Here is a 13,050-nt window from a genome sequence, read left to right as displayed (position 1 = left end):
TACAGCAATATCTAGGAGAACTAAAACATTGAAGAGTTGCCAGAAAGCAGAGTTTTTATAGATATAAAATAGTGAAAATAACTTTAATCTGTGTAACTCCACTGAGAAGAACTAAAATTAATACACAAAATTACTGGGAGGCAGGTTTCACTAAATTTTTGAAAGAAGTTTGAGTGAAAAATCAATGGCAGCTAAATGTATGGCACTGAACTCTCTTTTACTGGAGATGGGTAAACAAAGCTGAGACCATCTCTTAAAGTAATACCAGAGGAGATGTCTGCAATGACACATCATCAAGCAAGATGAACGTAGAAATGTGTACATTGCACAGAGCAGTTGGAGGCTTCTGTATTAATCAAGATGAGAGATGATGCTGGTTTGAAGGGGATAGTAGCAGATAGAATGGAGAGATGTGTTCTAGCACATGGTAAGTGCTATGGTAAGTGCTATGGGGAATGCAAACATTTGAAAATGTGAACCTTCCCCTGACATACCAAGCAACAAAGAAAAAAAATAGTTACTAACACAAAATTTTTCAAGTTATTTAACTTTATCCTTATACCCAATAACAGAAGTTTCCAGAAGCAACAAGATGAACAATAACACAAATGGAAACAAACAGAACAGTGAATAAATGTTTATAAACTGCAGACCCAGATCACAAGGTCAAGCATACTTTCATGAATTTTTAAAACCAAGGAATATAAATGGAATATCTCCACACTGAAGATTTATAAAAAATATAAAGCAGCACAGGATCATCAGTAAAAATAGGGGAAGGTTTCAATAATACAGTTTTTAAGTAACAAGTAGGTAGAAACTCTAAAGGGAATTTAGATGTAGTAAGAAACATTCTTGACACCAGATTACCAATTTTTGTAATAATGAAAGAATATAAAAACCTCACAATTTAAATTGTGATTCTATAGAGTTCACTAAACTTTTTTTTTTTGTAAAACCACAGTATTTGAGATATACCTAATTAGGTAGAGCGCTAGAAACACTTTTTGTTATGCTTGTGTTTTCCTGATCTTTACACAAATATTTGATTAGCTTAAAATGATAAATTTTTCTGTTAAATTCTACCTTGGTTTAGGAGTCGGTACACTTAAACTGCATTAAGATCTCATAAGAGAAAATGGGACCTTTGTAAATATTCAAGGATAAGAAGCCAATTTTCTGTAATAGTTCTGTACTTTGTTAGGTTTTGGTAATGAGATTTGCAAGACACTTATTATTATAAAATGTATTCCAACTGCCTGATGAGATCGGTGATCAAATTGCCTGTCTGGACATTTGGTCACCATTTTTGTTCAAAGTCTGCACCTTTATGTGTTTCAGCTCTGCTCTCCCAGTAAGACTGGTGCTGTGACTGAGAGCCTGGATTTCCTTAATTTTGGGATGGCTTCCCTAGGGTTCCCATCAACATGATCATGTCCCACTTCTGGTCAGGGAACAGACTGCAGGTTGGGGCACTGACGGAACTTTGGCCGCAACCCTCTGGCTGCCACGAGAGCACAAGACTGTTCCTCCTCTTAATTGGCATTTTCTTAACGTATGGTACTCAACTCCCACCTCGGGCAGGACAGGCAGGCTCTGTCTTTTAATCTGCTGCAGACCTTCTTCACTTTTTCAATTCATTTTGCAAACAGAAATTAGTTCAGCGAGTTTCAACTGGAAACAGGTGCTCTTGGTTCGTATCACCTCGATGAGTGACATAAACTAAAATGCACTTTTATCTCACTGGTGATAATCATGGACCCCAATACATTACCTTTTTTATATGCTAAGCCACTAACTTGCTCTAGAGAGGATTACCTCCAGATTCCTAACTGAACCCAAGCCAGTCTTTTCGGCCTGAGTTTTCCAAGTTGGCTATATACGCTTTGCAATTTCACCAGAATGTTGCCAACACTCTAATGTGTGCTGTGTGGATGTGGAAGTAAATTCGCTAAATTGCAAGAGTGAAAGAAGTAACATTACAAGTTCTACATGATTCGCTGGACTGGTTTTCTCTCAAATTTACTCATCTTGGTAAATAATACAAGTTACAGTTTGATTTTAGTTTTATTGATCCCTATTTACTCTCTGGGCTTTTTATTTGGTCAAGAAAGAAATTTGGAGTTAAGAGAAATTACTCCCAATGGGATTATAGTCTAAGTGGAGAGAAGAACTTACTGTTTATTCCAGTGGATTTGTGCAGCATTGATGGGCAGACATCCCAGACAAGAAGTCATCTTGGGGCAAATACATAAAATTCTGCTTTCGCATCACACAACATTATCCTGGAACAAGGACTCAAGGTTTTTTGAGGGTTATAGATGATGTAAAAATTCTTTAGAAATCACTGAGAATTAAGATCTTTTATAAGTTATAAATTCTGTAATATTAAAAACAAAAAGCCCTTAAACTAGGGAAAACCAGTGCTGTCTTCTGAGAACACCCATCTACATTGCCGTGTGGCTAATTTCAAATTGCGATTTTCTCAAACCTGATTTGTATTTTACACAGCTGTTCAGTGCCCTTCCGTTTCTTGCATTTTTCAAGGAGTTATATGGTTCCCCCTCTTCCTTCCTTAAACATAATTTTAACACAGCTTACAGACACACACACACACAAACACACAAGTTTGTTAGCCAATATCCGTAAATGACCAAAGCCTGGGGGAAACTACTGAAAATCAAACTTGGTTATAGCAGAGTGGTATCAGCCAGGTACTGGCTACGTTCCATGTTTATAAATAGGATGCAAAAGCTTAATTTTATCATAACTGAAGAGCAACTTTGAAAAAGTCATGTAATTTAATGGCATAACCATCCTTTATTGCTATATGTAAATAGACTGAATAACAGCAGTAAATGTTGAACACAATCTAGTTGCTGCAATCTTTGGAACACACTTTAAATTTCAAATTATGTTTAATGCCTTTGTACATAACACAGGTCTCTTTTTTAAAGCTTATCGCATAGAGTTGACTTACTTGAGGAAAATGGCATTTGGGAAAAACAGAAAAGTAGAAGCAGAGTGGGCCATTTGGAAATCTGACCACATTTTTTTTAAGGTGAGTCATTTAGTTTTAAATTGTCTTTTCCTTTCATTATTTTGAACTTTATCAATGTCCTCCTGTGTTAGATATTTACATCATCTATGAATAAGACTTTTCCCAATTGCGCTGTGTGACTTGGCCACAACATTTCCCTTTTCTTTGGTATAATTAGGCTTAAAGGGAGAAGGTGATAGACAATGGTGCGCACATGCTAGGCTGCTTCTTCCCATGGAAATGATTCACTAGCAGGTGTCCTTTGATTCTGCCCTTGGTCCTGCCCTCAGGACCAGCATATCCTTCCTATGCTCAGTGGAAGAAGGGAGGAAATGCTGTTCTCTTTGTATCCCATCTGATTTCAGAATGTTATAATGAAGATACAACTGTGAAGGTGAGATAAGAAGCTAAAAAGTAAAAAGTTCTTTTGAGAGGCAGAGGTAGAAGGCTCTGATGAAATTTTAACACAGGGGTGTTAGCAATAAGCTAGGAGGTCTCCCCTGTGCTCTCCTGGGCTGCCGTCAGCAGTGCGGGGAAGTTTACCCTAAAGCAAATTCCCCCATGGGATTGATAAGTCTTAGAAGGTGAGTCCTCAAAGTTCATCATGCACACAATAATATACTTTGATCTCGTGGATTTTTTAATTTTTAAAAATTTAGTTTTGTGCTCATTGGATGATTTCAAACAAAATTGAGAAAATAGGGAAACAATTTTGCCTTTAGGTTAAAATGAAATCTATAAATCCACCATGATCAGGGCAGTGCACTGTTTACAGCCATACTATTAATGCATCATCAGGAAAATCATGGAGAAGATGTTTATCCTAGAACTCTTACCTTCTCGAGCAAAGTCTTTTCTTATGTTCAACAAATTCTCTCATTCCCAGGAAAGTTGGTTAAATGAATGGGTCTAATTCATTTATTTGGGAATTCACCCTTATTGTGTGCCAGGCTTAAAGATTTCATGGTGGACCAAACAGTAATGCAACTCAAAGGCTTACGAAAAGGATGAACAATACACAAATAATTATATAATTATAATGAATCCCTAGATGGAGACTGGAAGGCTGGAGCAGGAAGGAGGGACTTGCCCCTTTCTGTCGGTTCCCGTTCATGTCAAGATGAGCCCAGCTCTTGAGGCTGGCAGCAGTCCGTTGCCTCATGACTGATTTGCGGTTTCTCCAATATTCACAGAACAAACCTTATCTCCTAGCACCAGAGCCACTCCTTCAAGTACTGAGTTCCAACTCTGCCTTCTCACCTAAGCTTCTAAGTTTGAATAATTTCAGTCTCTTCCCTTTGTTTCCCAGTCCTGGGACTGCTAGTTGCTTCCTGTAATTCATACCTCTGTGATACCTTGCTGTTCCGATTCACCTTTTCAGTTTTCTGATACCTGATTAACAGTTTTTGCATTAAACTCTCTCTCTTGAAATAATCGGTATGGTAAAATCTGACTGCAATCTCTCTGACGCAGTGGGCAGAACCTAACATTAATCACATGTACATTTTTCCCCCTAAGGACCTACCTGGATCCCCTGTGAGGGTGGTAATCACACAGTCAGGGTATTTGAAGTGGTATTCAGTTAAAGAAGAAAGTCAGAAGAATAAGCCAGCCACTGCAGCAGGGTGTGGGAGGTTACTCATGTTGAGTTTATAAGTTAATGGAGAAGATGGAAACATAAACACTTGACAATAAAATGGCTCATGAGATGAAGGAATGAAAGATGCTTTTAAGGCTTTGCCAGCCTAATGGTAGAGACAATTGGAAAGCTAATGGAAAACTCATTACTCCTTAACTTAGCTTTATGTGTTGATTCACAGAAATTTATTCATTAACCTAGGCCCTCTTCTGGCTTTGGATGGGTGAAGCGCAAAGGCAAATATTAAGTTCTAGCCGAAAAGTAGGAGTAGTGTTGTAAGTAGATGACAAAACAGATCAGCAGACCTGACACGGTTCAAGAGGGGACAGCAATCTAGACAATTCGTCGAGTCACATAGCAACCTTGGTCATGCCTTGGTGTTCGGGCATTTTAGAACTCTTGATAACCTCTTCACCGCCCAGATGCTGCCTGTCTACCTCAAGGCACCATTGTTGTTGCCACATTGGACCCTTTAGCGCTAGCAACTGGCCTACACCTCCACATTTCCCCCCTCCAATTTTATGGTTTGGGGTTTAATGCTAGTTCTTGGCCTCTTACCATCTTTCTTATATGCTCACACCTAATTGGATAAGTTCTCTCATGGCTCTGGATTAAATGTCCACCTTCATAGGAGCATCCCAGTATCACAATACTTAATACACACTAATATGACAGCTGGTGACAAATGCTGTAAAAAGAGAAGAGCAGGATGCGTATGTGCTATTTCAAAGGGAGTGCTCAGTAAAGGTCTGACTGATGGTGACATTTGGGCAGAGGCTTAAATTGGGCACAGAGGCAAGCCGTGCAGAGATCAAGTGAAAGAACCTTCCAGGCAGGAGGAATAGCAGAGGCAAAGTCTCAAGGCAGACACGGTCTCAGCCTGTTTGAGAAAGTGCAAGGATGCCATGGAGGTGACGCTGAGTGAGTGAGAGGTCACTAGAAGGACATGACGCTAGAAACGCAGTCAGAGTGAGGCCAGGTAGGACACTGCAGGTCATGGGAAGAGGTTCAGATTTCCTTGTCAGTGTGGTGGAAAGCCGTTGGAGGGTTCTAAATGGGGAAGTCATGTGATCTGACATATTTTTAAAGGATAGCTCTGACTTCTGTGTGGAGAATGAGCTGCAGATGTCAGGAGTTCTGACCAGGTCGAATGTCGCTGTGGTGGCATTCACTATAAGAGTAATGATGGTTTGAAATGAGGTGCTTGTAATGAAGATGTTGACAAGTGGTTGGACCAGAGATACATTTGATGTTCAGCTAACTGACTTTGCTAATGGTTTATATGTGAGGCTCCAAGAACAACTGTACAGTTAGATGAACAATGTACCAATAAATGAGATGAGAAATCTGTTGAGGGGGTGGAGTGTATATGTGTGTTGTATTTGAGATGCTTATTTGCTACTCAAGTGAAAATGTCATATAGGCAGTTATATGTGCAAGCTGAATGCTCAGTGGAGAGTTTGGGCTAGAGATACAAAATAGATACTATTAAATGACACTAAAAGCCATGTGATTGGTTAAGATTATTTAAAAGATGAGTGTAGATAGAGAAGAAAAGAGGACAGAAGGTTGATTCCCAGAGCACTCTAACATTTGGAAGCCAACAAGCAGAGGAGGGGGCAGCAATGGGGACTGAAAGGAGAGTCAAATGAGGCAGGAGAAAATCCAAAAGTAGGGTGTCAAGTGATCTACTAAGGAAAGGTTTTCATGAAAAAGAGAGTGCCCCCCTGTGCCAAATTCTCCTGAGAGGTCAAGTCAGATTCCAGTGGTGTGCTGACCACTGGATTAACAACGTGGAGTCATTAGAGACCAATATAAGACAATAGAAGGATGGAGATAAAAACCTGATTGATGCTTATTCAAGAGAAAATTGGAGATTGTAAAATATCTAGTATAGTTAAATTTTAAAGGATTTTCTTTAAAGAGCATCAGAGAAATGAAACAGTAGCTAGAGATGTCTAATTAAGAGAGCAGTTTTTAAAAAAAAATTAATGGTAGATATGCATAATTTTATGTTGATGAAAATTATTTGGAAAGGCGGGGAGACTGATGCAGGGGAAAGAACTGAAAACCAGAGGAATGAAGTCCTTGAGTTGGCAGGCAGGGATACAATCCAGCATAAGCACGTTGGGGTTTGCCTTTGAAAGGAGTGTGGACAATAATTGATCCATTGAAACATGAAGAAAGAAGAGTGTATAAGTTTAGAGGCAAGTAGGATGACAGATTTAGTTGTGAGAGAAGGAGGTTTTCTCCTGGCTGCTTCTTGACATCAACAGCTGAGAGAAATAAGGGGGCTAGAGGATGTTAGGGTCCAGAGGGTAAAAGGCAAGATGCAGAGTCATCCCAGAGAGCAGGGAAGTGAGGTGGTTGGGTGTTGCAGTTGGACTGTTAAGCAAGACTGAAGCTTTGAGGTGTGTGGACGCAAACTTATAGTGATATCAGCGTAAAAGCAGAGAGTGGAGGGAGAGTCCTGTTTAATCAGGAATATGGTTTTGCTAAGTAATTATAGCAGAATTAAAGACGGGCAGGGAGACCAGGTATATACATGGGAATAGTTATTACAACGGCACATAGAATGGAATGCAAGTTGTTTAGAGAAGGAAACAAGGATATGACAGGGTGATACAGTGAAAAGCTGATTTGGTCAGTTTTTTAAGCTCCTTGGTGGGGGATCAACTAATTGCATGACCATATAGTTGATATTTTTGAGATGATTTGGTTATTGGTGGTGTGAACGTGGAGTGAGGGGCCTGATATAAGGAGACGTGATTGATGGTAAGGACATCAAGGAAGTGAATCTCCAGGAATCGAGTTTCCATTGAGTTTTTGGAGAAGGAAGACAAGAGAGACAGTGGAGAGAAGGGCAGCAAACTGAAGCCAAACATTCACTGAAGGAGAGAGAGTGGCCAGAAGAGTGGTAGATCAGAAGGCTGGGTCCAGAAGGATGGCAGATGACTGCAACATGGCGGGGGAGTAGAGTCCAGCGGCAAGTGCTTCAGAGGAGCAGGGCCCTGTTAGGGACGTGGAGGGACTGACAACTGGGGATAGCAATGAAGGGCAATGAGTGTACGTGCCATTTTCAGGCTTAGTGGTAAGTGGGGTGGAGAAGGGTAAGCAGCCACCCTCTGAAAGGGCTGCAGAGACAGCGATGCCCCAAGAGCTTTCAGATTTCAGTTAGTGCAAGGAGGTGAAGCTGAAGGCAGCAATCAGAGAAGTGTTTATGCAGAGGCATCTATTCCTATAACATAGCAGCCTATGGACACCAAATAAAAATCCAGGTCCAGAATGAAGAACCATTATGAGATTTAGCAAAGAACAGATCAAATGTCCTGATGAATACTTGGCTTAACTTATAATCAAGTTATTGTTACAAATATCACTTAAGTGTAATGCAGAGAAGAATTTTGACAGTCAAGACTTTTTATCCCATGTTGTGGTTTTTACTGTTGCTGGTGTTGTGGGTGTGTGTTTGGCAGGTAGTACATTATATAGAGTAATTTGTAGACAAGGTAAGGCACAAAGTTGTGCTCTTCCTATATAATAGAACAGAAGGTAATTCATGTGTGGAGCTGTACCGCTAACTGTAAGGAATGCAGTATTGGATATACTTAGTTGGGTTTTGTTTTTCCCATTTCCCATCTGCTGTTTCCTAATCACAGGCTTTCAGTTTGTATTATAATTTTCTTTATCATCTTTGCACCTTCTAGCCATTGTGAGGGTTGATCTTGGTGATAGACACATGACTTTGTTTTGCAGTTTATGGAATTAATCTTTGTTTATTTTTTATTTAAATTACAGACTTTGTATATCCCCCCAACTGACTGTTAATTGTGCTGGACATACAAATGACAAATGCTGGAGAGGCTACACTGCTGGTGGGAATGCAGTTTGGTGCAGCCACTGTGGAAAACAGTATGGAGATTCCTCAAAAGGCTAGAAATAGATTTACCATATGACCCAGGAAACCTGCTCCTGGGCGTATATCCAGAAGGAACCCTACTTCAAAATGACACCTGCACCCCAATATTCATAGCAGCACTATTTACAATATGCAAGACATGGAAACAGCCTAAATGTCCATCAATAGATGACTGGGTAAAGAAGCTGTGATATATTTATACAATGGAATACTATTCAGCCATTAAAAATGACAACATAACGTCATTTGCAGCAACATTGATGTTCCTGGAGAATGTCATTCTAAGTGAAGTAAGGCAGAAAGAGAAAGAAAAATACCATATGAGATCACTCATATGTGGAATCTAAAAAAAAAAGACATAAATACAAAACAGAAATAGATTCATAGACATAGAATACAAACTTGTGGTTGCCAAGGGGACGGGGGGTGGGAAGGGATAGACTGGGATTTCAAAATATAGAATAGATAAACAAGGTTAAACTGTATAGCACAGGGAAATATATACAAGATCTTATGGTAGCTCACAGTGAAAAAATATGTGACAATATATGTATGTTCATGTATAACTGATAAATTGTGCTGTACAGTGGAATTTGACACAATATTGTGAAATGACTATAACTCAATAAAAAAATGTTAAAAATAAAATTGTGCTGGACATGATTTCCTGCAGAATAGCTGACAAACATGTCCACATTCAAGTTTAACCTTTATTTAAATTGAAAAGTTAATATTGATATAAGGATTTGGACTATACTACCAGCCATTTATGGATGGACAGCGGCCTGAGCTCTTCTTGTCACATGACTAGCCACATCACCAGATGTTTATTATCCCATTCATCCTGTGACGCAGCCATTTCCTTTTGGTTATAGTCAGGACATAGCACTAAGATGACAAGAACCCAGAGCAGCCACGTGTTTCCATCTTTTGTTACTGGAGGTGGGGTTAAGGGCATGTGATTTCAAATGAGCGCTTGATAGAAGTGCTGCACAGGGTCAGAAAAGAAGCATGTTTCCCCCACAAAGCAGAGTCTCCATGGAAGGTTCACTTGTACTTCGTGGGGGAGGAGTTTCATGTCCTATGGCGTAGAGGAGCTATCCCCCGCATCGCAGACACGTCTGGTGAGTCCGTGTCGCACAGGCACCTGCGCTAAGGGCGCACCGAGAGTGGGGGCAGTGAGCGTGGTCTGCCCTGTTTGCAGCTCTGCCCTGGGAGAATTTAAATACTGTGATAAAACTCATGGAAAGTAGGTTGGATTTCATTATACCCACATGCTGGAAGTTCTAGACGATGTCATTGACAAAATACTTCTCTCTGAAAAAAATGTTTTTTGGCCTAAGTTCTAAACATTTATAATGGCAAATTTCAATAATCTATATGTAAGCTTCAAATTCACACAATTTTGTTGCTTGGCCTTCAATAAACATTGTTTTTTATGGAGAACTCCCAGTTATACAGTTGGGTCCTCAACACACGGACTCAGCTGTAAGTGCTTGTTTTGAGAAGATAGTTAAGAATTCAAATATTCAGGCATGATTTGTGTCTTCAGCTCTTAGGGCACTGCATGTTCCTGTGTTTTAAACAGTATATCTGAAATAAACGTTCTTTGATAAAGTGTTTGTCAAAAAGGAGAACTAGAACTTGAGTTACTTCAAATCTATCGTCCTATGTGACCCTTTGGCATTTTAAGTCTATGTTTAAAATATAAAACATGCACTACAAAGTTCTTTGGAAGCACAAATTGTTTAAAATTGAAATACTTTACTGCAATTGAATAACAGCTTTAAACTTCAATTTAATTTCTTTTTATATTGTTTTAAAACTAAAAAAACAAATAAAAAAATCACCATGTCACATTAGTGCTAAATTGTACTTTTTGCAGATGTTTTAGTTTATTAAAATCTACATAGTAGTTACTGGACAATTACCTACATAATGCATATACATTTCAATAAAAAAAACTTTCCTCTGCCTGCAATTCTTTTCTGTTCCTTATTTGTTTTATTTCTTGATTATTCCTGAAAATAATGTTGTCATGGAGAGGAGGATGTGTTAAAAATTATCTACTCTGAGTGTCACAGGCCAGACTGGCCAGTAGGGGAAGCATTTCTATGAATGGAGATGCTCACTTTGTCATTTTGGGGTGTGCTCCCACGGGAGAGTTAGAATCAGGCTGCTAACGCACTTCAAATTTTGGGTGCAGATCTGCCCCGTAAGAATAGACTACTTGTGTTTGGAAAACTGAGTAGTGGAGGTGCGCTGGCAACACAGTTGTTTTAGTTTGCTAGGGGCAGAGGACAGTGAGCTTTATATCTTTAGCATACTCTCAGAAGCTGGAGGCTAAAATGAGGGGAAACTGCAGAATCATAGAGGTCTGTGTTTGAGTCTAAGCCCTATCTCTTGAGCAATTTAATTTCTTTAAGCATCAGTTTCCTCATCTTTCAACATGTAAAAAAATCTACAGCTATTTCAGAGGGTAATGAGAAATGGAAGAACTTAGCTGACACTCAGGCCATAGAAAGTGCTCAATGCATGTGTTTCCTGTTCCTCTACTTCCTTTAAATACTCAGTTCGGTTATTTGTTCTTTGCAAACATTTTCACTAGATGGATACTTCCCTTATATTTTCTGCTGATATTTTAAGCATGAAGGATGTCCTTTTACAATATTTGCTAATAAGTTTGATATGTGACGTTAGTTTCTTGATGTTAAATTTTCCACGAATTATTTATTGACTGCCTTAGAGATAAAATAAATGAGAATCATCAACTTTTAGTTTATTGAACATGTATGTATCTTTCAATTATAAATGGGAGGTTTTTCAGCTGTAAGATGGGAGGACGGGGCAAGTCACGGGGTATGCAGAGTGCAGGGGTGGGTGGTGAGTGGGGATTAAACAAAAAGTTGATCCATTGTAACAGTTTTCTCTCACTCTCTTTCCAGGGAAGATTTGTGTTGGTGGCCCCAAAGCAGAGAGCTCTGTATCCCATTACCAGCCAATGAGTCATTTAGTCCCCCACAGATCCAAATAAAGTTTTACAGAATACCCTATGGCATGCCTTCCAAAATATATGAGCACTATAAAATACATCATTTATTTTACCATGTGAGCTGACTCTGTCCCTCTTTCACCATCTGGGAGAGCAATCTCACGTGTTTTTGGCTCTTAGGTTATTATCAGATACACTGGACTTCTCTGAGCTTTTCCATGCCTAGTCCCCATGGTCTTTTCAGGAGTTTTATAACTTGGTTGTAAAAATTCACTCTAAACTGAAACTTGGCAAACAATATATTAATCTGGGAAGTTAATTTCTTTTATAAAGTCCAGAATCTGTGTAGCCCCTCTTTTGAGTTTTCAGAGACCTTGGAAAAATAAAGTGAGCAATTAAATTTTTTTGCATCTTAAAAAAAGTAACTCAATTTTTTTTAAAATCCTCTCAACCCAATTTTACATGTGAATAGCTAGTATTTTGGACTGAGTTCTGATACACTTTGAAAAATATTTTTTTTGGCACAGTGAAATAAAGTAATTGAAAAAGGAATGAGGCTGAGATTTCCCATTACATCACTGGAATAATAAAGTATATTTAGAGAGTAGCGCCTTTCTGAATTTACAAAAAGGGGTAAGATGTTCATATCATTGGATGTTCACCAACATACAAATAAATTAGTGAGAAGTATCACTTTAAAAAATGCGATGTGTCCTCAGTCTTGTAAGAATTACTAAATGGTGCTAAAGCTTATGTTTAGAGTTGATTCATTGGACTTTGGGAATGACTTCGCCATCAGATAGTGCCAGGAAATGTGAGTTCAACTTTCATGTCCTTTCGGTGCCAGAAAATGCTGTCACCGCCCTTGCCTCTTAACCAGCATAAAGCTCCAGAATGGACTGACCAGACAAGGTGACAGACAACACAGAACCTCCACGAATTACCTTCTCACCATAGAGACAGGCCCAGGGACAAAAGGAGCTCAACAAAGACAAAAGACAACACAAAGGAGCATTTAAAATGAGGCTTTGCCAGCTTTAAAATACTTTCAGGTACGTTTTACTGAAGGATCATAGAAGAGAACTAAATCACGGTCTCTGGAATGAGACAGCCCCGGTGGGCACTAGCTGTGTGGCCTTGGGGAAGCTATGTAACCTTTGCAGGTTTCACTTTGCTTATTCCTTAAAGTAGAAAGAATAACAGTATGTACTTCTTAGAGTTATACTAAGGCTTAAAATATGAAAATACATGTAGTGCAATTAGCAGAATGATTAGCAAGCAATTAATCAATTAATTTTGTTAAAAATTAATATTAATTTTGTTATTGTTTATACTATTCAACTTTTCAGTTAACTTTGTGAGGTTGATTTCATCATTATTATCCTTACCATTTTACAGATAAGAATAATTTAGGTTCAAAACGGGTTTTACTTTGTACAAGATCACACAGCGAGCAAGTA

General features: G+C 38.9%; 1 long non-coding RNA gene across 3 annotated transcripts in view; it reads left to right on the top strand.

Moving 5' to 3' along the window:
* The window catches only part of LOC140689667 (uncharacterized), a 40,449-nt gene extending 31,701 nt beyond the window's left edge, over positions 1 to 8,748 (top strand). For 2 of the 3 annotated variants that reach the window (XR_012064686.1, XR_012064685.1), the window contains exons 2-3: positions 2,943 to 3,061; positions 8,478 to 8,748. This is a non-coding gene — a long non-coding RNA (uncharacterized lncRNA). The remainder of the gene's footprint in view (positions 1 to 2,942; positions 3,062 to 8,477) is intronic. The other variant, XR_012064684.1, reaches the window with a different exon arrangement.
* The last annotated feature ends 4,302 nt before the right edge of the window (positions 8,749 to 13,050 follow it).

This window comes from Vicugna pacos, chromosome 27 (genome assembly GCF_048564905.1).
Source record: "Vicugna pacos chromosome 27, VicPac4, whole genome shotgun sequence".
NCBI classification, from domain to species: domain Eukaryota; kingdom Metazoa; phylum Chordata; class Mammalia; order Artiodactyla; family Camelidae; genus Vicugna; species Vicugna pacos.
This window is presented reverse-complemented; position numbering and strand designations above follow the sequence as displayed.